This window comes from Hylobates moloch, unplaced genomic scaffold (assembly GCF_009828535.3).
Source record: "Hylobates moloch isolate HMO894 unplaced genomic scaffold, HMol_V3 SCAFFOLD_1, whole genome shotgun sequence".
NCBI lineage: Eukaryota > Metazoa > Chordata > Mammalia > Primates > Hylobatidae > Hylobates > Hylobates moloch.
Window position 1 is genome coordinate 234932698 of NW_026652276.1, and position 27270 is coordinate 234959967.

Below are 27270 nucleotides of genomic sequence, written 5' to 3' on the forward strand. Positions count from 1 at the left end.
TTCTAGGGCTCCAGGTTAGGGAACTACATCAGACATGGGTTCTCACTTCACCAGGAAACAAATGCGAGGACATTCTTACTTCCACTTACTACAATATGTTAATGACTAGTGTGTGATGAGACCTCCACCCACTCGGAGCTTGGAGTCATAACCTGGTTATCCTGCAGCTTTCAGGTGATGGGTTCTACCTCTCTAATTGACTAGACTTTCTCTAATAATCCTGGCAAAGTCTTTATGGGTCAAAGTCAGAAGGGAGAGTCTCTGGTCAGAGCCAGAGTCATAAGACACAGTGAATGTATACTAATGATGCCACTTGGTAAACTTCCAGCATGTTATGCTGGAGGAGCCTGGGAGGTGGTCTGTCCCTCTGTCCCTCTGTCCCTCTGTCCCTGGTGGCACAGACAGCCCCCTGGAGCCAGCCAAATTCAGACTCACATTCTGCCTAAGGCAGAGGGACACAGGCAGCCACGCACTACCAGGAGACATCTGCCTTTGACATCCCACGTTTGTGACACCTGCCAGATCTTCTCAGAAAGAAACAGCCCACCACAGCCACTGTGCCATCGGGCACTTTGAGGCTCACAGACATAAATGGGCAAGTCGGAAGGAGTAGATGATTCCCTCTAAGAGGACCTGTCTACTTTTCCTGGGAGAGTGAAGAAACCTCTTATCATTTGTTTCTCTGTTTTTCCAACCCAATGAGTAGACAGAATTGTTCCACGTAATGATTTTTCTTCTCTCTGTATAAGACGCTGGCTTTCCTGCTGTTTGCATTTTGGATTATTTTGTTTGCTTTTAAGTCAGAAGGACAAGCGTTGTGTATTGACAAGCTTTATCATAGATTTTACCTAAAATTCTTCTGGAATATGATTCAGTTTTTTCCTTTGTAAATAAAATCATAGGTGAATGTGTGGTCAAAAGATGTAGTTGGTTTTCCCCTTTCAGAGATCTGAGTGCCACTGGGGGAGGTGGCATCTCATATTTATAAAACATGTTGTTTCTTTTCTTACTTTCAAAATGCTAAACATAGCTGATCTCAATTAATCAGCACAGTAACCCTTTTAGAAAAATAAGGTATTCTATTACTGAAAATGAAAGACTGCAAGGCAAAGCAACTGCTCTCAAAAAATGCTGCAATGGGATTAGAACCACATTCTCCTGATTCCAAATCCAGAAGTTACAGTCAGAGTATGATTATATTTCTTTATTAAGATTAAAGTCAGCTCTCAGCAACAGAAAGATTAAAATACTACTACTTTAAGAAAGATGGAAATTTACTTGTCTCTCAAATTTATTTATTTTCCACATATAAGTCCAGAGGTGGAATCTACACTGTATTTTGCTTTTATCTTCCATTTCCGTCTTTTGCTTTTATCTTCCAAGATCACCTAAAGGAACAAAATGGCTGCTCTAGCTCCAGCCATCATAAAAGCCTTCCTGCTAGCAGATATGAAAGAGGAGAGGGGACTATCGTGCTGTATTCCTTTAAGGACACTGCTTTAGAGGTTGCACTGCATACTTCTGGCATAGCCAGTCTGTGGCAAAGCCTAAAATAGAGGCCAAATTTCCAGACTTTTGGACCAAGCTCTTTCCAACAATCTGTCCCTTACCCCTGGAGCTTTTCATCACCATTGTGTTGATGTAATCTTTGGTCAAGTTTCTGTCTCTCAGCCTATCCATTAGTCTTTGCTAGTAGGAGGTGATTTTTCTCAGGGATGCATAGATAAGGTAAGGTGGAGGCTTGGCTCCATTGGAAATGCTGAAATGAATTTACTGCAAAACTAGTGTTTTCTATGGGAGTGGGATGGGGCAGGAAAATGTATTGCATCTCCACCAGCCAGAATTCACTTGCATCTAGTAAGACTCCTCACATTTCCATCAGTGTCTACAACTTACAGAGTCACAAAAAGCTCGGAGACAATAGGAGCAGACATCAAAAGTGTCAAGAATCCAAAATATAAATGCCCATATAATGCCTAATATAAGTAGCATGTACCGGACAATGCCTCATATTCTACTGAAGAAATAGCCAGTGACCTTTTGGGGGCCCATTTCAAAGTCTTTTAATTTTTTTTGACACCTTCAGTAATACTTGTTATTGATTTGCTCTAAGTGAGGTTTCTTAAATAACAGAATCGTCACATTATAATCCTTTTAGAGATCCTTCAAAAAAATCTTAGATTTATATAACAGCTCATCATAAGAATCCTTAACAACATGTACGTGCAAAGTCCTTTTGTTTGTTATCAGGAAAGAGCTTGGCTGATAACACCTTTCTGAGGATATTCATTCCTGGATAAATTTTTAAGGATTTTTATTCTTTGCTGATCTTTATTTTGCCTTCACCCCTCTCAACATTTGAAAGCCTGCTTAACTGTATATTTTCTTTTATGGTAGGTTCAAGTGAAAAAATAATTTGCAAAAACAAATCCTAATTCTACAGATAAATTGTTTTTTTTTTTCCTTAACCATGTAGCAGGTGGTTGCCCATATTAAATACAGAAAGGGGGCCTTTGTTGTTTCAGTGGGGTTTCAGTGTATCAAGCTGTTTAAAAGTCTAAACAGGACTCTGTTAAGGCACATAAAAATTGAATGGAAAATAATGGAAATGTAAAAGATTTTTATTTTTATTATTGTACTTTAAGTTGTAGGGTACATGTGCACAGTGTGCAGGTTTGTTACATATGTATCCATGTGCCATGTTGGTGTGCTGCACCCATTAACTCGTCATTTAGCATTAGGTGTATCTCCTAATGCTATCCCTCCCCCCTCCCCCCACCCCACAACAGTCCCCGGAGTGCGATGTTCCCCTTCCTGTGTCCATGTGTTCTCATTGTTCAATTCCCACCTATGAGTGAGAACATGCGGTGTTTGGTTTTTTGTCCTTGCGATAGTTTACTGAGAATGATGTTTTCCAGTTTCATCCATGTCCCTACAAAGGACATGAACTCATCATTTTTTATGGCTGCATAGTATTCCATGGTGTATATGTGCCACATTTTCTTAATCCAGTCTATCGTTGTTGGACATTTGGGTTGGTTCCAAATCTTTGCTATTGTGAATAGTGCCGCAATAAACATACGTATGCATGTGTCTTTATAGCAGCATGTTTTATAGTCCTTTGGGTATATACCCAGTAATGGGATGGCTGGGTCAAATGGCATTTCTAGTTCTAGATCCCTGAGGAATCGCCACACTGACTTCCACAATGGTTGAACTAATTTACAGTCCCACCAACAGTGTAAAAGTGTTCCTGTTTCTCCACATCCTCTCCAGCACCTGTTGTTTCCTGACTTTTTAATGATGGCCATTCTAACTGGTGTGAGATGGTATCTCATTGTGGTTTTGATTTGCATTTCTCTGATGGCCAGTGATGATGAGCATTTTTTCATGTGTTCTTTGGCTGCATAAATGTCTTCTTTTGAGAAGTGTCTGTTCATGTTCTTCACCCACTTTTTGATGGGGTTGTTTGTTTTTTTCTTGTAAATTTGTTTGAGTTCATTGTAGATTCTGGATATCAGCCCTTTGTCAGATGAGTAGGTTGAGAAAATTTTCTCCCATTCTGTAGGTTGCCTGTTCACTCTGATGGTAGTTTCTTTTGCTGTGCAGAAGCTCTTTAGTTTAATCAGATCCCATTCGTCAGTTTTGGCTTTTGTTGCCATTGCTTTTGGTGTTTTAGACACGAAGTCCTTGCCCATGCCTATGTCCTGAATGGTAATGCCTAGGTTTTCTTCTAGGGCTTTTATGGTTTTAGGTCTAACATGTAAGTCTTTAATCCATCTTGAATTAATTTTTGTATAAGGTGTAAGGAAGGGATCCAGTTTCAGCTTTCTACATATGGCTAGCCAGTTTTCCCAGCACCATTTATTAAATAGGGAATCCTTTCCCCATTGCTTGTTTTTGTCAGATTTGTCAAAGATCAGATAGTTTTAGATATGCGGCGTTATTTCTGAGGGCTCTGTTCTTTTCCATTTGTCTACATCTCTGTTTTGGTACCAGTACCATGCTGTTTTGGTTACTGTAGACTTATAGTATAGCTTGAAGTTAGGTAGCATGATGCCTCCAGCTTTGTTCTTTTGGCTTAGGATTGACTTGGTGATGTGGGCTCTTTTTTGGTTCCATATGAACTTTAAAGTAGTTTTTTCCAATTCTGTGAAGAAAGTCATTGGTAGCTTGATGGGGATGGCATTGAATCTATAAATTACCTTGGGCAGTATGGCCATTTTCACGATATTGATTCTTCCAACCCATGAGCATGGAATGTTCTTCCCGTTGTTTGTATCCTCTTTTATTTCATTGAGCAGTGGTTTGTAGTTCTTGAAGAGGTCCTTCCCGTCCCTTTTAAGTTGGATTCCTAGGTATTTTATTCTCTTTGAAGCAATTGTGAACGGGAGTTCACTCATGATTTGGCTCTTGGTTTGTCTGTTATTGGTGTATAAGAATGCTTGTGATTTTTGTACATTGATTTTGTATCCTGAGACTTTGCTGAAGTTGCTTATCAGCTTAAGGAGATTTTGGGCTGAGACAATGGGGTTTTCTAGATATACAATCATGTCATCTGCAAACAGGGACAATTTGACTTCCTCTTTTCCTAGTTGAATACTCTTTATTTCCTTCTCCTGCCTAATTGCCCTGGCCAGAACTTCCAACACTATGTTGAATAGGAGTGGTGAGAGAGGGCATCCCTGTCTTGTGCCAGTTTTCAAAGGGAATGCTTCCAGTTTTTGCCCATTCAGTATGATATTGGCTGTGGGTTTGTCATAGATAGCTCTTACTATTTTGAGATATGTCCCATCAATACCTAATTTATTGAGAGTTTTTAGCATGAAGGGCTGTTGAATTTTGTCAAAGGCCTTTTCTGCATCTATGGAGATAATCGTGTGGTTTTTGTCTTTGGTTCTGTTTATATGCTGGATTACATTTATTGATTTTTGTATGTTGAACCAGCCTTGCATCCCAGGGATGAAGCCCACTTGATCATGGTGGATAAGCTTTTTGATGTGCTGCTGGGTTCGGTTTGCCAGTATTTTACTGAGGATTTTTGCATCAATGTTCATCAATGGTCTAAAATTCTCTTTTTTGGTTGTATCTCTGCCAAGCTTTGTTATCAGGTTGATGCTGGCCTCATAAAATGAGTTAGGGAGGATTCCCTCTTTTTCTATCGATGGAATAGTTTCAGAAGGAATGGTACCAGTTCCTCCTTGTACCTCTGGTGGAATTCGGCTGTGAATCCATCTGGTCCTGGACTCTTTTTGGTTGGTAAGCTATTGATTATTGCCACAATTTCAGAGCCTGTTATTGGTCTATTCAGAGATTCAACTTCTTCCTGGTTTAGTCTTCGGAGAGTGTATGTGTCGAGGAATTTATCCATTTTTTCTAGATTTTCTAGTTTATTCGCGTAGAGGTGTTTGTAATATTCTCTGATGGTAGTTTGTATTTCTGTGGGATCAGTGGTGATATCCCCTTTATCATTGTTTATTGCATCTATTTGATTCTTCTCTATTTTCTTCTTCATTAGTCTTGCTAGCAGTCTATCAATTTTGTTGATCTTTTCAAAAAACCAGCTCCTGGATTCATTAATTATTTGAAGGGTTTTTTGTATCTCTATTTCCTTCAGTTCTGCTCTGATTTTAGTTATTTCTTGCCTTCTGCTAGCTTTTGAATGTGTTTGCTCTTGCTTTTCTAGTTCTTTTAATTGTGATGTTAGGGTGTCAATTTTGGATTTTTCCTGCTTTCTCTTGTGGGCATTTAGTGCTATAAATTTCCTTCTACACACTGCTTTGAGTGTGTCCCAGAGATTCTGGTATGTTGTGTCTTTGTTCTCGTTGGTTTCAAAGAACATCTTTATTTCTGCCTTCATTTCATTATGTACCCAATAGTCATTCAGGAGCAGGTTGTTCAGTTTCCATGTAGTTGAGCGGTTTTGAGTGAGTTTCTTAATCCTGAGTTCTAGTTTGATTGCACTGTGATCTGAGAGACAGTTAGTTATAATTTCTGTTCTTTTACATTTGCTGAGGAGAGCTTTACTTCCAACTATGTGGTCAATTTTGGAATAGGTGTGGTGTGGTGCTGAAAAAAATGTATATTCTGTTGATTTGGGGTGGAGAGTTCTGTAGATGTCTATTAGGTCCGCTTGGTGCAGAGCTGAGTTCAATTCCTGAATATTCTTATTAACTTTCTGTCTCGTTGATCTGTCTAATGTTGACAGTGGGGTGTTAAAGTCTCCCATTGTTATTGTGTGGAAGTCTAAGTCTCTTTGTAGGTCACTCAGGACTTGCTTTATGAATCTGAGTGCTCCCGTATTGGATGCATATATATTTAGGATAGTTAGCTCTTCTTGTGGAATTGATCCCTTTACCATTATGTAATGGCCTTCTTTGTCTCTTTTGATCTTTGTTGGTTTAAAGTCTGTTTTATCAGAGACTAGGATTGCAACCCCTGCCTTTTTTTGTTTTCCATTTGCTTGGTAGATCTTCCTCCATCCTTTTATTTTGAGCCTATGTGTGTCTCTGTATGTGAGACGGGTTTCCTGAATACAGCACACTGATAGGTCTTGACTCTTTACCCAATTTGCCAGTCTGTGTCTTTTAATTGGAGCATTTAGTCCGTTTACATTTAAAGTTAATATTTTTATGTGTGAATTTGATCCTGTCATTATGATGTTAGCTGGTTATTTTGCTCATTAGTTGATGAAGTTTCTTCCTAGCCTCAATGGTCTTTACAATTTGGCATGTTTTTGCGGTGGCTGGTACCGGTTGTTCCTTTCCATGTTTAGTGCTTCCTTCAGGAGCTCTTTTAGGGCAGGCCTGGTGGCGACAAAATCTCTCAGCATTTGTTTGTCTGTAAAGTATTTTATTCCTCCTTCACTTATGAAGCTTAGTTTGGCTGGATATGAAATTCTGGGTTGAAAATTCTTTTCTTTAACAATGTTGAATATTGGCCCCCACTCTCTTCTGGCTTGTAGAGTTTCTGCTGAGAGATCCGCTGTTAGTCTGATGGGCTTCCCTTTGTGGGTAACCCGACCTTTCTCTCTGGCTGCTCTTAACATTTTTTCCTTCATTTCAACTTTGGTGAATCTGACAATTATGTGTCTTGGAATTGCCCTTCTCGAGGAGTATCTTTGTGGCATTCTCTGTATTTTCTGAATCTGAATGTTGGCCCACCTTGCTAGATTGGGGAAGTTCTCCTGGATAATATCCTGCAGAGTGTTTTCCAACTTGGTTCCATTCTCCCTGTCATTTTCAGGTACACCAATCAGACGTAGATTTGGTCTTTTCACATAGTCCCATATTTCTTGGAGGCTTTGTTCATTTCTTTTTATTCTTTTTTCTCTAGACTTCCTTCTCACTTCATTTCATTCATTTCATCTTCCATCGCTGATACCCTTTCTTCCAGTTGATCTCATTGGCTCCTGAGGCTTCTTCATTCTTCACTTAGTTCTCAAGCCTTGGTTTTCAGCTCCATCAGCTCCTTTAAGCACTTCTCTGTATTGGTTATTCTAGTTATCCATTCGTCTAATTTTTTTTCAAAGTTTTTAACTTCTTTGCCTTTGGCTTGAAATTCCTCCTGTAGCTTGGAGTAGTTTGATCATCTGAAGCCTTCTTCTCTCAACTCGTCAAAGTCATTCTCCGTCCAGCTTTGTTCTGTTGCTGGTGAGGAACTGCGTTCCTTTGGAGGAGGAGAGGCGCTCTGCTTTTTAGAGTTTCCAGTTTTTCTGCTCTGTTTTTTCCCCATCTTTGTGGTTTTATCTACTTTTGGTCTTTGATGATGGTGATGTACAGATGGGTTTTTGGTGTGCATATCCTCTCTCTTTGTTAGTTTTCTTTCTAACAGACAGGACCCTCAGCTGCAGGTCTGTTGGAGTTTGCTAGAGGTCCACTGCAGACCCTGTTTGCCTGGGTGTCAGCAGCGGTGGCTGCAGAACAGTGGATTTTTGTGAACCGCAAATGCTGCTACCTGATCGTTCCTCTGGAAGTTTTGTCTCAGAGGAGTACCCGGCTGTGTGAGGTGTCAGTCTGCCCCTACTGGGGGGTGCCTCCCAGTTAGGCTGCTCAGGGGTCAGGGACCCACTTGAGAAGGTAGTCTGCCCGTTCTCGGATCTCAAGCTGCGTGCTGGGAGAACCACTACTCTCTTCAAAGCTGTCAGACAAGGACATTTAAGTCTGCAGAGGTTACTGCTGTCTTTTTGTTTGTCTGTGCCCTGCCCCCAGAGGTGGAGCCAGCAGAGGCAGGCAGGCCTCCTTGAGCTGTGGTGGGCTCCACCCAGTTTGAGCTTCCCAGCTGCTTTGTTTACCTAATCAAGCCTGGGCAATGGCGGGTGCCCCTCCCTCAGCCTCTCTGCCTCCTTGCAGTTTAATCTCAGACTAATGTGCTAGCAATCAGCGAGACTCTGTGGGCGTAGGACCCTCCAAGCCAGATGCAGGATATAATCTCCTGGTGTGCCGTTTTTTAAGCCCATTGGAAAAGCGCAGTATTAGGGTGGGAGTGACCCGATTTTCCAGGTGCCATCTTTCACCCCTTTCTTTGACTAGGAAAGGGAACTCCCTGACCTCTTGCACTTCCTGAGTGAGGCAATGCCTCGCCCTGCTTCGGCTCGTGCACAGCGCACTGCATCCACTGTCCAGCACCCACTGTCTGGCACTCCCTACTGAGATGAACCCAGTACCTCAGATGGAAATGCAGAAATCACCGGTCCTCTGCATCGCTCAGGCTGGGAGCTGTAGACCGGAGCTGTTCCTATTCAGCCATCTTGGCTCCTCCTGATGTAAAAGATTTTAAAAGCTATTTGGGCAGTGCATTAATCAAAGACAAATTGGGCAGTCTCAGATCTTATGATTAAAAATTAAGCAAAATTGAAAGCCACTAAAGTCATCTTTGAAATGTAGCTACTTCCCAAGTAATTTCCAGGCTATGATTATTTTTTGAAAGTACGAAAGTGCTTATCTGTGTCATTACTGACGTTGTAAAAATAGATATTGTGGTATCATTTTACCGTAGTTTGCAGTCCACAGAATGTAATAACCCCCCTCTCTGTCTATCCACACACGCTTACCCTTTTCAGCTCCAGACAATTCTCCACCTTTGTTTCCAAAGTTTAGGTTTTCTAAAGCAAATGCCTCCTAATACCCTCAGACTTACAAAATACAGTACCTGGTTGCATTCTTGAAAGGGGGAAGAAAAACATTACTGTGGTCTTTCTAACTCTTTTTTTTGGGGGGGGGGGAACAGAGTCTTGCTCTGTCCCCCAGGCTGGAGTGCAGTGGCGTGATCTCGGCTCGCTCTGTCTCCCGGGTTCACTCCATTCTCCTGTTTCAGCCTCCCGAATAGCTGGGACTACAGGCGCCCGCCACTATGCCCGGCTAATTTTGTTGTTGTTGTTGTTGTATTTTTAGTAGAGACGGGGTTTCACCGCGTTAGCCAGGATGGTCTCAATCCCCTGATCTCGTGATCCGCCCGCCTCGGCCTCCCAAAATGCTGGGATTACAAGCGTGAGCCACCGCTCCTGGCCTCATTCTTATTCTCAAGATCCTGCAGGAAAATCAGATGTAGTGAACCTCCCAGTCAGGTTATCCCGCCACATATGTTGAAGTTGCCAGCGTAAGTTGGAATCAAGAGGCCTGAGTGAGGCCCTTGAGCCAGAGGGAGCTAATTAACCAGCCAGCCATTCTAATGTTCACATCTCACTTAGGGTCTTAGAGAAGCTGGGAATTCTCCAGGTCTCGGGAGCACATCTCACAAATATCAAGGCTGTAGCACCTTGGTTAAGCACTTACTGGCAGGGCCACTGAATGCTGTTTGTATTTAGAATGGAAAGAAATATTACTAGAAAACTTGGTCTTTTGAAAGAAACCGTTGTACCTCTTTTGAGCCCACATTGCCTTCCTCTGACAATTTTTGTGATGTAAACCAGAAAGCAGAAAACCCAGACACGGAAAAAAAAAATTGGAACTCTGTCTCCTCCCTCCAGGCCTAGTCCTACGTACTGAACTGCAGCCCTGCTGTAGAGCTTCCCAGCGTCTGCTCAGGACCCCCCTGAACTGTCTTCACCTGTACAATAAGTGGGTGTTATGGGGACGTGCACCTCTGGCTTCCCACCTTGGGTATCTCCCACTTCCTGCACTTGTTTTACCTAAACATGAGATTAGTTGCTCACAATTTAGTCTTTCTCAATTCTACCCTCACCCAACGTTCCCCCAAAACCCACCTCTGGGGCGGGGGTCGCCTTCCTGATCATCCAGGGGGAAGCATCTAGGCTGTTTCGAGTCACTGCTCCTCACTGACCGAGTCATTCCCAAGCTGTGCCTGCACTGTGGGCAAGAGCTCCAACCCTATTGTACGTTTCTAGAAATCAGGGATTATGTGGTCTTATTTTCTGCTCCATTTTTTATGAAATATTTTAAACATTTTCTTGAAAGGGGGAAGGAAAACATTACTGTGGTCTTTCTAACTCGTTCTTTTCTTTTCTTTTTTTTTGAGATGGAGTCTTACTCTGTACTGTACTCTCCACAGAAAAGTAGAAAACATATTTCAGTGAACACCTATATTACCAGTACAAATACCAATTAATTTCAATGCCTTGGTCATTTTTGTGTCCTCCATCAGTTCTTTTTTTTGCTGAAAATATGTAAACATAAATTATACTCTCATTTTCTTTCATCCCTGAATACTAAAACATGCATCTCCAAAGTATATCTTCCCATACATCCACAGGAAAATCATTGTATCTGACAAAAATGACCATAATCCCCAAATATCATTACATTCCCAGGCCATATTCAAATTTCCTTATTCAGTCTCAAAATATTTTCTATAGCTTTTGTTTTCTTTAAGCCTGGATCAAATTAAAAATCATAATTGTACTTGATTATGTCTTTTACATTTCTCTTAATGGTAGAATGGCTCCTCTTTTTTCTGTGATATATACTATTTCACAATACACCTGGATTAAGCCAGTTGTATTGTAGGCTCTCCTGCATTCTGGACTTGACTGATTGCTTTCTTGTGAGGTGATTTCACATGTTTATCTATAATGTCCACTTGTCCCATGATTGGTGATTCGAAGGGGAGATTAATGGGCAAAAGAGGTGACCACAAAATTTCTCTATTATAAACATGTTTTTCCCATTGAGAATGGCTTATTTTCTGTGGGATAATATCCCTTTAACTTTTCTCCAAATGAGGCTAGCATCCATCGATGATCCTTACCTGCACCAAGTTTTCCAACAGGGGCTACAAAGTGGAGATCTTCTAAATTAATCACTCCTTCTACACTTATGAGTTGACAGTCTTCTGAAAGGTGGAACTCTCCTTTGTAAACAGGCTATTTGGTGTACCTAAAATACCAACAAAGCAGGCAGCTGAATCCTTAATTGTTTGTTTTTAATTATTAGTTTTCAGATTAAGAAGCTGGTATCATGGTTATCAGCTATGGAAAATAAATAATTTTGTTTTCTTTAATGTTTTGTGAGTATCACTATGGACTCATGCTTTTTAAAATATATTCACTGTGTCTTCATCACTGATAGCATTATTCTTTTGGTGTTCAGATTGTCCTAACTTTGACCACAGAGAGCCCCTCCAGCGGGTTCTTCCGTCCTTGTATCAGCTATCTAATGCCACAGAGTGCTGTGTAATAAACAACAAACAACCTTCCAGAACACATAGAATAAGTCATTTTTCACAAACCTGGCTGTTGGCAGGTGGTGGTTAGGGAACTCCACGTATCTCATGGTTGATGTGCTCACATGGCCAGACACCCAGCCGGATGTTGGCTGATCTGGAGTGGCCTCTTCTTGGATGATGGGAGCAACTCAGTTCGTTCTTCATGCCTTTGATCCTTCTCCTGGGCCAGGACACTAGGCCAGGCATGTTTGTCTCATGGCGATAGCAGAACCCAAGAGACAGCAAATCCACTGTGCAAGAGCTTTTTAAGCGCCAGCCCGCTTCTATTTACTGATATTCCATTGCCCAATTCCAGTCCTGTGTCTGAGCCTAGAGTCATGAGAAAAGGCCCGGAAAAATTAGATGGAAAAGGGTGGGGTGAAGAACTGGAGCCATTTACAATCTACCATGGTCTTATTGACACGTCCTTATCAGTCACTTGTCTCCCGCACTGGTCTTTGCTTTCTGGTCAGTAAGATATTTCAGATTTATAATATACTTTGTGTGCCTCAGACCTGGAAACATCCATTTTTTCAAGGATCCCTGACTCATTTTAGGGAGAATGGTACTTAGAGACAAAAATCTGGGTGTCTAGGATAATCATGCTTCTAGCCCCTTTTCATGGACAAAACTAGCAAGTATGTAGTTTTGAACAATAAAGAAACATTGGTTCCTATTGATATTTCTGATGCAAATTCAACATCACAGAGTTTTAAATTTTAACTGAATTTCCTTTTGTTTTTTAAAGACAGGGTCTCACTCTGTTACCCAGGCTGGAGTGCAGTGGCACAATCATAGCTCATTGCAGCCTCAAACTCCTGAGCTCAAGAAATCCTTCCACTTCAGCCTCTTGAGTGTCTGGGACTACAGGCAAATACCACCATGCCCAGCTAACTTTTAAATTATTTTTTTGAAGAGACAGAGTCTGGCTACATTGCCCATCTAATTTTTCAGGCTCTCAAATTCTTGGGCTCAAGCTATTCTCCTACCTTGGCCTCCTAAAGTGCTGGGATGACAGGCATGAACCACTGCACCTGGTCTGAATGTCCATGATTAAAAATCATGGATCTCTTTTCTCTTGTACAGAAAATCTTAGTTCCTAATAACATTAACAGAATTATTTATTTACTGGGAATTATGTCTGAAAGTACAATGCTGTGATTAACACAGAATGTTACTACAGCTAGTATGCAGTAACTGTCATCTGATTATAAGTTTCATTAAGGTCAGAGAATGTGGCTAACACATGGTGCATACCAAATATCTAGCAGAGTATCCCATACACTGTAAATATTTTTTAACGAATAAAATTGCTATTGGTTTTGTTGTTTTGTTGTTGTTGTTGTTGTTTTTTGAGTTTTGCTTCTTGTACGCATCATTTGTCTTTTTGGAAACACCTACCTTTTCTAAGCATATTCTTATGTGAATGAGTTACTGATCTACTTTAAGCAGAATGCTCATAATTTCTTTTACATTTCCTCACCATCTCTATGTGTAGTATTTCCTTGATATGCTAAAGGGCTGTGTGCAGTTTTCATAATCCCAAAGAAAAGGATGTAGTTATCATGTTGGGTACTTTTTTTAAATATCATGAGTTTTAACAAAACCTAAAAACCAGAAGTGCCTTTGGCATTTCCATGGCATTCAAACTCCTACTTTTTAATCCGTTGATTCTGATGACGATTATTGAGGCTCCTGCTACAATATAAGCCTGCATTCTTTTTTAAGGTCTTGTGACATTTGGGTTATTCTGGAATTTGTTTTTAACTATTTAAAGATTCCCTGTTTTGTCCCACAACGGTTGTCTTCATTATCTTTAAGATAATATCTTTAACAATGAAGACATTATTGGCAAGAGGAAGGTCTGGAGGTCTGCTCACCACCTTTGGTGTTCTCTTCCATAACCATGGCCTGAGAAGGGTGATTTTTCCAGGGGAAAGATAGGCTGTGGTGTAAACTAAGACATTCCAAATGAAACATACTCACTTAATATAACCTCATAGATAGTGCTGTCCAAAAGAACTTTCTGCAGTGTTGGAAATATTCTATATCCACAGCAGCCAACACAGTCCCCACTAGCTATATGTGGTTACTGAGACCTTGAAATGTGTCTAGTATAAATGAGGAGCTAAATTTTTAATGTTATTTAATTTTAATTAATTTTAATATTGATGGAAACATATGGCTAGAGGCTACGTATTAGCAGTACAGTTCTAGATTATAAATATGGTCCAACTAAAATATTTGCATTTGACTCATGTTGCCCGAAAGAAACTGGCAGTAGGAATTAATGTCAGCTTTCTAATCATTTTTGATTCTTCTTATAACTTGCCATACACGCCTTATTGTTCAAGAGCCAAAGGAAAAATCACTCTTCATGAGAGGCAGTGTATCTACATTTGGACTGAAGACCTTCATTTGGCTGCTGTGAGTTCATAGGCTCCCAGCTCCTGACTTTGCAGTGAAAAATTTCAGAATTGGAGCTTGTAGCCCAGTGATTATTGGAGAAACATGGTGAAAACACAATCACTAATAGCCTGCAACCAAAATATCAGATTAATTCTATAAACACAAATTACTGCAGAAGCCCAAAAGGGATGAAATGAAAGACAGGTGCAACAGACCTTTATTTATGTTATAGCTGCATGATGTTTTTTAAAACTTCTTGAACTGTAAATGTTAATAGAAAATGTTAACCAAAAGTAGAAAGAATAGTAAATAAACCTCCAAATCTGTTTGTTTTTTAAGTATCATTTTAAGTTCAAGAACTTAGGCATAGTTGATAAGCTTCAATCTTTTGCAGTTATTAGTTTTATCAATGCTCCAATTGTTCTATTCTTGGCCAGCGGGAGCCTCTCCAAGATGGCTTCTGAGTCATTTTGACATGGTCCTAATAAACTGACTTTTGGGCTCAGATATTGCCTATCACAGTCCTGGAATTAGCCATTTACAGAGAGAATCTGGGTTTCATTTGATGGGAAATGGTATTTCTAGACTGCAATGTGGGTACTAGAGATTACAGATTAATATTTTATGACCATAATATTGATGTTGACTGTCTTAAGATATGTGTATATTGCATGCTATTTGTTATCAGAACATACATAAATACAAGTAAATTATAGATAGAAATAAAATAAGCAACAGAACACTGTTTCTATTGCTAGTTATTTAAAATTAAAAGAAGATGATAGGAGAAAAATTAAATTTAAATTCGTTGTATATACTCTTTGTTTCAGAAATTAAAATCTATTACTATGTAAGGATTCTTTGTGATATTTATACAATCAGGGATTAATGTACTCTTTAAAACCAAACAACGTATATAAATTATACTTAGTAATGAGTTCTGTTAGCTTAATTGTTAATGAATCTACAGTACCAGATGATGCCATAACATTATTTAAATTTTTAACTTATGCATGGCCTTCGAAAGCCTTTTTAAAAATGCATTATTGTCAAGCAAAAGTAAACAACATATAAAATCAGCTGATCTATGATTCTATGAGTAAATAACTGGAATTTTATCTTATTGTTGAGAGAGTTAGAAAAAATAATTTGTTATTCTTATATCAGTTTGAAAAAAAAAACAAAAGAGGAATCATCTTCCTAGTCCTAGCTACCAATGCAGTTTTTTTACATTTCTGTAATATTTTCAGCTTGAAGAATTGCATAAGTACACAGGAAAATGAGATTAGTGGTATATTTTAAATGCGAAGCACTAGATATATTGCACATGAAAAGTAACTAGCAATTGGTGGTGCTGTAAGCTTTCCTTTTGGAAATTTTCTTCTAGGAATCTGACATTGTATGTTTCTTAGAACTCCCATTGAGCATGGCTTTTCAACTTTATCTCCCTATCCATATAGCATTAAAATGCACTCTACACTCCCCTATGTAACATCTTATTACTTTGCAATTATAAGGATAAAATAACGATAATTGAATCTCATAAAGAGGCACAAAAGGTACAATTTGACAAAAAAGAAACACCATGCCTATGCCTCCATCGTTACTCCACCTCTGTCATGGCCTCCTCATTCTAGAGCAGTTACTCTTACACTAGTGGTTCTGGTCATTGTTTTGTACGTAAGGTGGATATTTGGTGAATCAGACTTATGATCGTATTAATTGGCTGAAGTCATCATACATATATTTAGCATCTAACTTTGTACCAGTCATTATGCTAGGTATTAGAGATAGAAAATCAGGAAGGTGTGGCCTCTTCTCTGGCGAATCATATACTCTAGTGCAGAAGACAGAGAGTTATAACAGATAAATAACTCTATCATGCTGTGATGAGTATAAAATAGGATGAATGAAGTGTGGACTGAAAGCACAGAGAGATTAATTCTGCCTGGAAAAGGCATGAAAACTGTACAAGGGAGTTGGCCTTTATGTAGATCCCAGGAAGATCTTACCTGGCCATAGTGGGAGAAGGACATTACAGGTGCAGGGAGCAGTGTGAGAGAGTGCAGAGGACTGGAGACAAGGTGGTGCTCAGGATGCTTTGTTGGGGTGATAGGCATTCAAATGGGAAGAGGGGCCAAGGCCAGAATCGGAAGGACCTTAAATGTCAGGCTAAGAAACTTGACTAAAATAGTGTCTGCCAAAGGGATAAAAAGGAGTTTTAAAAGAGAGATATGGCTTTGTCTGCATAGAGAATGGAAATAAGGACAGAGACCCATTAGGAGGCTGCTGGAGTAGTCTGTGGTGAAGGTGATGACAGTCAGAACCAAGGCGGAAACATTGGAAATGAAGAAGACAGGTGATTTGAGAAGCCTTCAAGAGGAAGAATGGGCAAGTTAGGAAATAATCCAAAGAGGGGATCCTCAGTCACTGCCTTCCCACATTGCTGAATGACCTGTGAATCGTATCTGTGGAAGGGAATCAAGGCAGGTCAGCTAAAGAGGTTAAACATCTTCACTAACAACAAAGCTGCTACCCAAGAAATAAAGTTGGCTGTGTAAGCCTAGCAAAGAAAATTGCCTGTTAGAACAAAGGAAATAACATTTTTTGGGAAATAATTATGTCCAGAAATTAATATCCGTAATGCCTAGGATATAATCCAAAATTACTTAAGATACAAATAACCAAGAAAGTGGAACACATGCTCAACATAAAAGAAAGTTAATCGTTTGACCTGGAAATGGAACAGATTTCTGGAACTGACAAAGATTTTTTGAAAGCTATTATAACTATCCTCAACGAATTAACATAAGCCTGTTTTGCAATGAATGAAAATCTCAGCAGAGAAGTGGAAAATCTCAGCAGAAAACATAAAGGAACCAAATGGGGACTTATAAAAAGAAGAATAAAAATTCTGAAATTAAAAAATTCACTGGATGGACTTGATAATTTAATTACCATGACTTAGGAAAGATTAAATGATGGATCAATATCTAAGGTGAGGCCAGGAGTGGTGGTTCATGCCTAAAATCCCAGCACTTTGGGAGGCCAAGGCAGGTGGATCACTTGAGATCAGGAGTTTGAGACCAGCCTGGCCAACATAGTGAAACCCTGTCTCTACTACAAATACAAAAATTAGCTGGGCATGGTGGCACATATCTGTGGTCCCAGCTACATGGGAGGCTAAGGCAGGAGAATTGCTTGGACCTGGGAGGCAGAGGCTGCAGTGAGCAGAAATCACACCACTGCACTCAGCCAGGGTGTCAGAGTGAGACTCTGTCTCAAAAGAAAAAAAAAAAAAAAAAGAAAAAGAAAAAGAATTAAAAAAAAGAAGGAAATTATTCAAAATGAACAGGGAGAAAATTTGTTTTTAATGAACAGAGCATCAGAGACCTGTGAAGTGATATCCATCTGCCCAATTTATGTGTAATTAAAATACTAGGAGAGAAAATGGATAAAGAAGTAGAAAAACTATTTGTCAAATTAACAGCTAAAAATGTGATGAAAGACATACCTTGGCAAATATAAGATGCTCAGTGAACATCAAACAAAATAAACACAAAACAGCTCAATCTAAAGCGCATCACATCATTAGAGAAATGCAAATCAAAACCAAAATGAGATACCATCTCATGCCAGTTATCCCAGAACTTGAAAAAACAAAAGTCAAGAAACAACAGATGTTGGCAAGGTTGCACAGAAAATGTAGCACTTTTACACCTTGGTGGGAATGTAAATTAGTTCAACCATTGTGGAAGAAAGTGTGGTGATTCCTCAAGATCTAGAAGCAGAAATACCATTTAACTTTGCAGTCCTATTACTGGGTATACACACGAAGGAATATAAATATTTCTAGTATAAAGATATGTACACACGTATGTTCATTGCAGCACTGTTCACAATAGCAAAGACATGGAATCAACCCTAATGTCCATCAGTGATAGACTGGATCAAGAAAATATGGTACATATACACTATGGAATAGTATACTATGCAGCCACAAAAAGGAACAAGATCATGTTTTCTTCAGGGACATGGATGGAGCTGAAAGCCATTATCCTCGGCAAACTAACACAGGAACAGAAAACCAAACACTGCATGTTCTCACTTATAAGTAGGAAGTGAACAATGAGAACATATGGACACATTGCAGGGAACAACACACACTGGGGCCTATTGAGGGGAGGGGTTGGGGGAGGGAGAACATCAGCAAGAATAGCTAATGGATGCTGGGCTTTATACCTAGGTGATGGGTCGATCTGTGCAGCAAACCAGATTTACCTATGTAACAAACCTGCACATCCTGCACGTGTACCCCAGAATTTAAAATAAAAGTTGAACAAAAAAAAAGAGACCAAAAGAATAAAAGCACATAACAGTCGACTTCAAAAGCCAAAGGCAGCACGTAAATCTTAAAGGCACCAAAAGAAAAATAACTTAATACATTCTGGGAAATAATTCAATTAATGATTGACTTCTCATTAAAAACCATGGTGACCAGAAGAGAGTGGAACAGAGTTTCAACATACTGAAAGGCAAAAAACAAAACAAAAAACCCTATAAACTGGAAATCTATATTCACAGAAAATATTCTTCAAGAATAAAGGTTAAATGACATTTTCAGATAAAACAAATATAAAATAATGTGTTTTGCCAGCAGACCCATACAAAAAGAAATCCTAAGTGAATTTCGTCACGGAGGAAAATGATATACAATGGAAACTCAAATCTTGATAAAGAATAAAAAACATCAGAAAGGGCCAATTGTGGATAAATGCAAAAGACATTTTTTTTCTTTTTGACTTTTTAATTTTAACTTCTTTATAAACCATGTTGTGTCGTAAACTAAAACTATAACATTGTCTTCTGTAATATGTAAAGTATGTTGATGTAATACATGTAACAAGTATAACTGCATGGGAGTGGACACGGACCTGAAAGCTTAACTGGTTTCTATAGTTAGTAAGAAGTGGTACATTATTAACTGCTTCTGGACTTTGAAAATTTAATGGTATATATTATAACTTCTAAGACAACCGCAAAAAAAGCTAATGCAAAGAAATGCAACTAAAATAGGAAAATTAAAATTCTAAAGATATTTAAACAATAAAATGAAAGCCAGATAATGAGAGAGAAACAAGACAGAGGAGACACTTAGAAAACAAACAAATGATAAACCCAAACCCAGCCATATAAATGGTTTTCTTACGTGTGCATATGGTATATTTAAAGGTTAGACTATATTATTATCCATAAAAACGATGTAATAGGTTTCAAAAGACTGAAATATGTATATTCTTCGATCCAGTGGATTTAAATTTTAAAAATCTATAACAATAAGATGGTCAGATAAACTGTACATATTTGGAAATTAACAGATTTCAAAATACCTACTGGGCGTATGAGACATTGGAGGGAAAATTAGAAATAACTTGAACTGAATAATAATGTAATTCAGCAAATCAAAATTTGTGAGATGTCACTAATGCTATACATACAGGAAAAATTTTAGCTTTAATAGTTTAACTAGAAAGGAAAAAAAATATCAAACCAAAGACCTAGGCTCTCATCCTAACAAGCTAGAAGAAAAGAAGTAAATTAAAAGTGAAGCAAGAAGAAGGAAGGAATAACAAAGAAAATAAAATGACTTTCTGAAGTAGAATACAGAAATAATACACATGATAATGCCAAGAGCTTGTTCTTTGAAAGGTCAATAAAATTGATAAATATCCAGTTTGGTCAAGAAAAAAAGAAGATACAAATGACCAATTCAGGAAATAAAGTAGGGAGATAAATGCAGATACTACTATCCTACTAAAGCATAACCTGTTATCTTACTAAAAAGATAATACACTATTAATAGAAAATGCATGCATATTTTTTAAATTAATAAATATTTTTAAATAAATAATTTATTTTTAAAATAAAACAAAATTTATACTGATGGGGTTCAGGATATACTACCAAAAAATATGGCACCTTGGCAGTGGAGGAAATAGCAGAAACAAAGGTCTCTCTGCCCTTCCTCCACACTTCTCCCCTAAAGCAGGCCATGCAAGAATCCTCTGACTTTCTTCTGAAGAAAGTTACAAGACTTTCATTCTAGAAGTGTCCTTCTTGTACTCAGAAGAAAGGAATTTCCTTATTTCACAAGACACGGGGACACAAAGAAGAATGTCAACCAACAGGCATTGCTAAGTTCCCCATTTATTACCATTATATCACATCACCTTTCTTCAATTGTACTTCTCCATAACTGTCCACCATTCATCAAACTGAAGCATAAAAATACACAGGTTTCCCTGTTTCTTTGAGTGTTCCTGTCTGAAGTTTCCCATATCACATAAAACTTATGTTACATAAATGTGTATGCTTTTCTCGTGGTGATATGTCTTTTGTTGTAGGTGCCTCAGCCATGACCCTGACAGTGGATGAGAAAAGATCTTTCCTCTCCCACAATACCAATACATTTTACAAGCTAGAAGACATGGACAAATCATCAAATGACTCCTATCTTCAACACCAACCTAAGAAGAAATAGGAAACTGAAGCAGCTCTATTTCAGTTAAAGAACTTGCATCTGTAATTTAAAGACTTCTCACAAAGAAAACTTCATGCCTAGTTGGCTTCATTAATTAATTCTATCAAATATTTAAGGCAAAAATAATAAAAATCCAACATAAACTTTTTCAGAAAATAGAATAAAATTAAACACTTCCCAACTTATTTTATGAAACAGAAATACTCTCACTCTAAAACCAGATAAAGAAATCACAAGAAAAAAAAAGAATTAAGACCAATGTCCTTCATGATCATGAGGCAAAAATGCCTGGCAAAATATTAACACATAAAAATCAACAATAGGCCTGGCGTGGTGCCTCACACCTATAATTCCAGCACTTTGAGAGGCTGAGGCAGAAGAATTGCTTGAGCCCAGGGGTTTGAAACCAGCCTGAATAACAAACTGAGACTCAATCTCTACGAAAACTTAAAAAATTAGCCAGGCGTGGTGGCATGCGCCTGTGGTCCCAGCTACTTGGGAGGCTGAGTTGGGAGGATTTCTTGGGCCCAGGAGTTCATGGATGCAGTAAGCCATGATCATGCCACTGCACTTCAGCCTAGGTAACAGAGCAAGACCCTGTCTCAAAAAAAAAAAAAAAATCAATACTATATAAAACATGGTAATATATCATGACCAATGGGTTTATCTTAGGAATGCAAAGTTGGTTTAACATCTGAAAATCAATGAACATAGCTCACTGTATTAATGACAATAAACGAGAAACCTCATAAGATAATTACAATAGCTGCACAAAAAGCATTTTATAATAATCAACGTTTTATGATAAAATTTTTCAACATCCTAAGAATAGAAGGGAACTTCCTCAGACTTATTAAGGTCATTATGAAAAAAAATTACACCTAAGTTATATTCAATGATGAAAAGTTCAATGCTTTCTGCCTAACATTGGGAACAATGAAAAGATGTGTTCTAATGCTGATTTTATTTAGCATTGTAATAAAGGTCCTGGTTAGTGCAGTAAAGCCAAAAAATAAATAAAAGGTACACAGATTTGAAAGGAAGGAGTAGACCTGTCCTTATTTGCATAACATGATTGTGTATGTTAAAACCCTAAGAAGTGTATTATTTAAGTGAACTAGAACAAAAAAGTGCATTGAGTAAAGTTGCAGGACACAAAATCAATAGACAAAATTAACTTTATTTTTATAATTACAAACTAACAAATAATGAAATTAAACAGTAATACCACTTACAATGAAAAAATATTGGGAAATTTTAGGATTAAATTATTAAAAAGAAATTCAAAATCTGTACATGAAAACTAAAATTCCAAAATGAAGCTAAGAAAGATCTAAACAATTAGAGATATATACTATATTCATGGATTGGAATAAGCAGTATTTTTAAGATGGCTGTTCTCCTCAAATTGAACTATAGATTCAATATAATACCAATCCTAATCCCAAATGCTTGTTTGATGAAATCAACAAGATAATTTAAAAATTTATATTGAAATACAAAGGACCTAAACTATCCAACACAATTTTGAAAAAGTAAAACAAAGTTTGAGGTCTTATACTACTTGATTTCAAGACTTACTCTAAAGTTACACTAATCAACACAGTGTGGCATTGGCATAAGAATAGACATAGATAAATGGAATGGGATAGAAAGTCCAGAAAAAGAAATCTACACATACACTTTCAATTAATTTTTGACAAAAAAAAAATTGCCAAAGTAATTCAGCGGGAAAAAGACAAACTTTTCAACAACGTACTGTAATAACAAATGAGTTATGTATCTGAAAAGAAAGGAACATTGCTGCTTGTCACATATACTGTCTAAAAGATAACTAAAATTTGATCGTAGACCCTAAATGAAACAGCTAAAATTATTAGAGTTCTAAAAGAAAACATGAGATAAAATCTTTGTGACATTGAGGTAGGCAAAAATTTCTCAGGACACTAAAAACATGAATCATAAAAGAAAAATAAAAAAACATTTCATTCACTTTAGAAATGGTTTTTTTTATTATCATACTTTAAGTTCTAGGGTACATGTGCAGAATGTGCCGTTTCGTTACGTAGGTATACACATGCCATGGTGGTTTGCTGCACCCATCAACCCGTCACCTACATTAGGTATGTTTCCTAATGCTATCCCTACCCTAGCCCCCCACCCCCCAACAGGCCCCGGTGTTTAAAAAATTAATTGGGAAAAGAATAAGGAAAGCCATACCCTGGTAAAGAATTTTTAAAAATACATCTCGGACAAAGACTCATATCCAGAATGTTTAAAGGACTCAGTAATAAATTGTAAAAAAAAAAAAAAAAATTAAAAGTGGACAAAATTTTTCAAGATACTTTGCAAAAAACCTGCAAATGACCCATAATCACATGAAAAGATGTTCATTATTACTATTTATCATCAAAATGCAAATTAAAACCTCAGTGAGATACCACTACACACCTGCTAGAGTGGCTAATGTTTAATAGACTGATTTTGCCAACTGATAGTGAAGAAATGGTGTGCATGTGACTCTTATACAATTGATGGTGGAAATACAAAATGGTATAGCTACTTTGGAAAATAGTTTGGCAGTTTCCCATAAAGTTAAGTGCAAACATACCATATGACCCAACAATATAATAGCTACAACCTGGCAGCAATCTAAATTGTCACCAATGCATGAATTTGAATGCATAAAAATTGAGGTCTGTCAGTCCTATAGACTACTTTGCAGTATAAGGGAATGAAACATTAATACATGGAATAACATGGATAAATCTCAAAATCATTATGGTAAGTGAAAGGAGAGAAACACAAAAGACTATGTAATGTGTGATTCTATTTGTAAGAAATTCTAGGAGAGGCAAAACTATATAAAACAGATCACTTGTTGCCTGGGGCTATTGATGGAATAGATGATCCACAGTAAAGGGGCATAGAGGTCTTTCACATCCCTTGTTAGATTCATTTCTAGATAGGTTATGTTTTGTGTTATTTTTGTCAATGGAAAAATATAAAAACTCATGGAAAGATGCTAAAAAAAATACCTAAATAAATGGAAAGACAGACCAAGTACACAGAAGAAAGACTCAGTGTTGTAAAGGTGTCCAGTTTCCTCCAAATGGAACTTTCAATTGAATGAAATCTCAATCAGTTTCCCAGGAGAATTCTTTACTAATTTAGCAGGCTGAATGTAATGCATATAAGGCTGAATCTAACACATATAATAAACAGCAAAATCCTAAGGAACACCAAACCCTTCGTGAAGGAAACTCATAAGGGAAAACTTCCAGATAGCAAGATGTACTACAAAGGTACATAATTTCACAGTGTAGTATCAATGCAGGAATGAGTCAACTTATCAGTGGACACATAAAAAAGTCCCATATGACCCAATGACTGCAGATATTCTTGCTGAAATATTATTGATCACATCACATCTTACAGAGCGAATAATGACCTTCTCAAATTGTACTGGAGCAAATAGTTACAGATATAAACATACAAAATTAGATTCCTACCTCACACCATACATTCCTGTCATTTCCCAGTGAATTAAGGCTTTATTTTTTAAAGGAAAAGTCAAAAGTGTTTCAGAAAATATATAGGAGAATATTACTATAACCATGTAATTGGAAAATATTTATTATATATGTCATATCAAACACAAAGGGAAAACATTTTTCACTATATTAATAATTTCTGTTTATCAAAATATTTTATATATGAAATGAAAACCATAGCTAAGAAAATGCACTTTCAACACATAAAACTAATGAATATTTCATATGGGATGTATAAAAAATCTCTTACAAATCAAATAAAAACATTCCAACAGAAAAAAGTAGGCAAAATAAATAAACCAATGAATTTTATAAAATAAGACAAGAATAGTAAATCAGCACATGAAGAGACTTTTAAAGTGATTAACACTCTGATGATGCAAAATAAAATCAGAGATACCATTTTTACACCCACTGTATTGGAAGATAGTAAGAAGTTTGAAAATAGCAAGTTTTAGAGAGGATATGAGTTATGAGGACTCATTCACTATTGGTGCCTGTTAAAGTGTCATAACCACTTTTGAAAATAACTTGTAAGGTTAAGATTCCCATAACCCAGGCAAAACCCCGTCTCTACTAAAAATACAAAAATTAGATCAGCGTGGTGGTGCAAGCCTGTAATCCCAGCTACTGGGAAGGCTGAGGCAAGAGAATCACTTGAACCCAGGAGGCAGAGGTTGCAGTGAGCTGAGATCATGCCATTGCACTCCAGCCTGGGCAACAAGAGTGAAACTCTGTCAAAAAAAAAAAGAAAGAAGAAAAGAAAAGGAAAGGAGGGAGGAGGGGAGAGGAGAGGAGAGGGACGAGGAGAGGAAGCAAAAGTCTTGTACATTTTTACCAAAAGATATAAAGAATATTCATGGTAGAATGGTTTGTAATAACAATAAAGCTAGGAATGACTGGTATCCATTGTAATATACACTAGAATCGTGTACATCAGTGAGAACTAAGAGCCAAGACAGCATGGACTATTATATTCACCTTAGAAATATGATATAATATAAATTACTGAGGAACACAGTAAATATCACCTTATTAAGCTCAAATGCAAAGAAAACTAAACAACATAGTATTTAAAGATACATAAATATGTGATAAAACTGTTAAAAGTACTGGAATGATAAAATTCAGGAGGAAAAAAAAAAGCAATCATATGTTCTAATTCTGAAATGCTCTCATTGGTTTCCGTAGAAACAAGCAGGTTTTATGTACCTCAAATGTAGTATGGCATAATCTTTTTTATGTATTTATTTATTTTATTTTAAGTTCTGGGATACAGGTGCAGGATGTGCAGTTTTGTCACATAGGTAAATGTGTGCCATGGTGGTTTGCTGCACCTATCAACCCATCACCTAGGTATTAAGCCCAGCATGCATTAGCTATTTATCCTGATGCTCTCCCTCCTCCTGCCCCCCTGCAACAGGCCCCAGTGTATGTTGTTCCCCTCTCTGTGTTCTCATTGTTCAGCTCCCTACTGCATACTCTTAAACAATCATTATGTTTCACGGTGATCAGTAATGTGGGGGTGGGGTAAAAGCAGAGAACTTGGAACTCCTGAGGGGGGGGTCAAAGGCAGTAAATATTCATCCACTGAAGGCAAACTTGATATTTAGAAATTCATTCAAAGTAGAAGCTAGTGAACAAAGGGATATAAGGTGACAATCAAATTAAGTAGTAACCTTTTTTGCAACTTATATGACTAACAAACTTAAGTGCTTCCTAAAAAAAAAATTCTAAAATTTGCTATATAAAGGCAAGTTCACTGAAATGACTGCAGAGTCTTCCATGTGAGTGCTTTCAATGGGAGATAGCCCATTCAATAGATGCACCGTGGTGTGTTTGCTTAAGAAACAGAAAAATATGACTCATTTGATTTGTTCATGAAAGTATTACCAGGAAAATAAATGAAAACAATTTCACCTAAACATCTGTTAACTTTAGCACTGAACCTTTGGATGTAATTTACATAATGCATAAAATTGATCTAGGACCATGTTGATGATGAAATTTTCATTATATTGATAGACTTTCATTTTCCTCATAAAATCTACACATACTTAAATTATAACAACTCTGCTTTTGAATTAATCCAGTCTGCATAATGTTTTTCAGTCATCAACTATTACAGTGTGAAATGCCTTCACCATCAAACAGGCTCAAGGTTACGCCTTCACTCAGAAAGATAGTGTTTTCCTTCTCCCCACTGTGGGCCCTGCCTCTCAACCTACAACCCTACATTTCAGAAAGCAGTTTGCCCATATGAAATTTTCTTACTGTCTTCTAAGGTAGTGGCTGCAAAATGGTACCTAACTCTGATTTTATTTTGCATCATCAGAGTGTTAATGACTTTAAGAGCCTATTCATGTGCTTACTTACTATTTTTGTTTTATAAAACTTCTTGGTGTATTTATTTTGCCTATTTTTTTCTGTTGGAGTGTTTTTATTTCGTTGATTTTGGGGAGTTTTTTTTTATACAACCCTACCTTTCAGAAATATACCCTTTCATTCATAGGAGATATATATGTACATGTCCATATGCATACTATTTTGAGTAAGTGTTTTTACTAATTTTCTAAGGGGATACTTGAAATCTTGGTTGTTCATGTACAAGAGGCCAGACTCAGCATCTATGAGATGTATAGATTCAAAGGTATTCATGGCAGCGAAGCAGCTAATTCCTTCAAGCAAGAGCACCTAGGGGAGCTCGTGGAGCAGATGAAAGCATGGTTTGCAGGATGTGGCTATGGGCCACAAGCATTCTGCATACAGATTTACTCCGAAATTGGATATAGGAAATTAGTCCCTTTACTAGCAGTTGTCTTTGGCCCCTTGGAGTAGCTGCTTTCTTAATCTGCTCTTTGTGTCCTGCCCAATAACATTCTAGCTGCTCCAAAGGTTTTCGGTGTGTGCGCCTGTGCTTTCTACGTCAGTGTGTAAAGTAGGAGAGAAGCATCATGTGAGGCTGGATTAAGAAGAGCTGGGCATATTGCACCATATTGAAAGGGCCCTTTGATGAGTGGGAGCCTATATTTTTTTCAAAACTAGTTATTTTACTTTACATAAGCATTCGTCAAAAGTTGAGGTGAGTTCCTCGATGTTTCATAT

General features: G+C 37.7%; 1 protein-coding gene across 5 annotated transcripts in view; it reads left to right on the forward strand.

Moving 5' to 3' along the window:
• The window catches only part of DPP6 (dipeptidyl peptidase like 6), a 1054804-nt gene that overhangs the window by 654180 nt on the left and 373354 nt on the right, over positions 1 to 27270 (forward strand). The gene's annotated exons all lie outside the window — the stretch shown is intronic.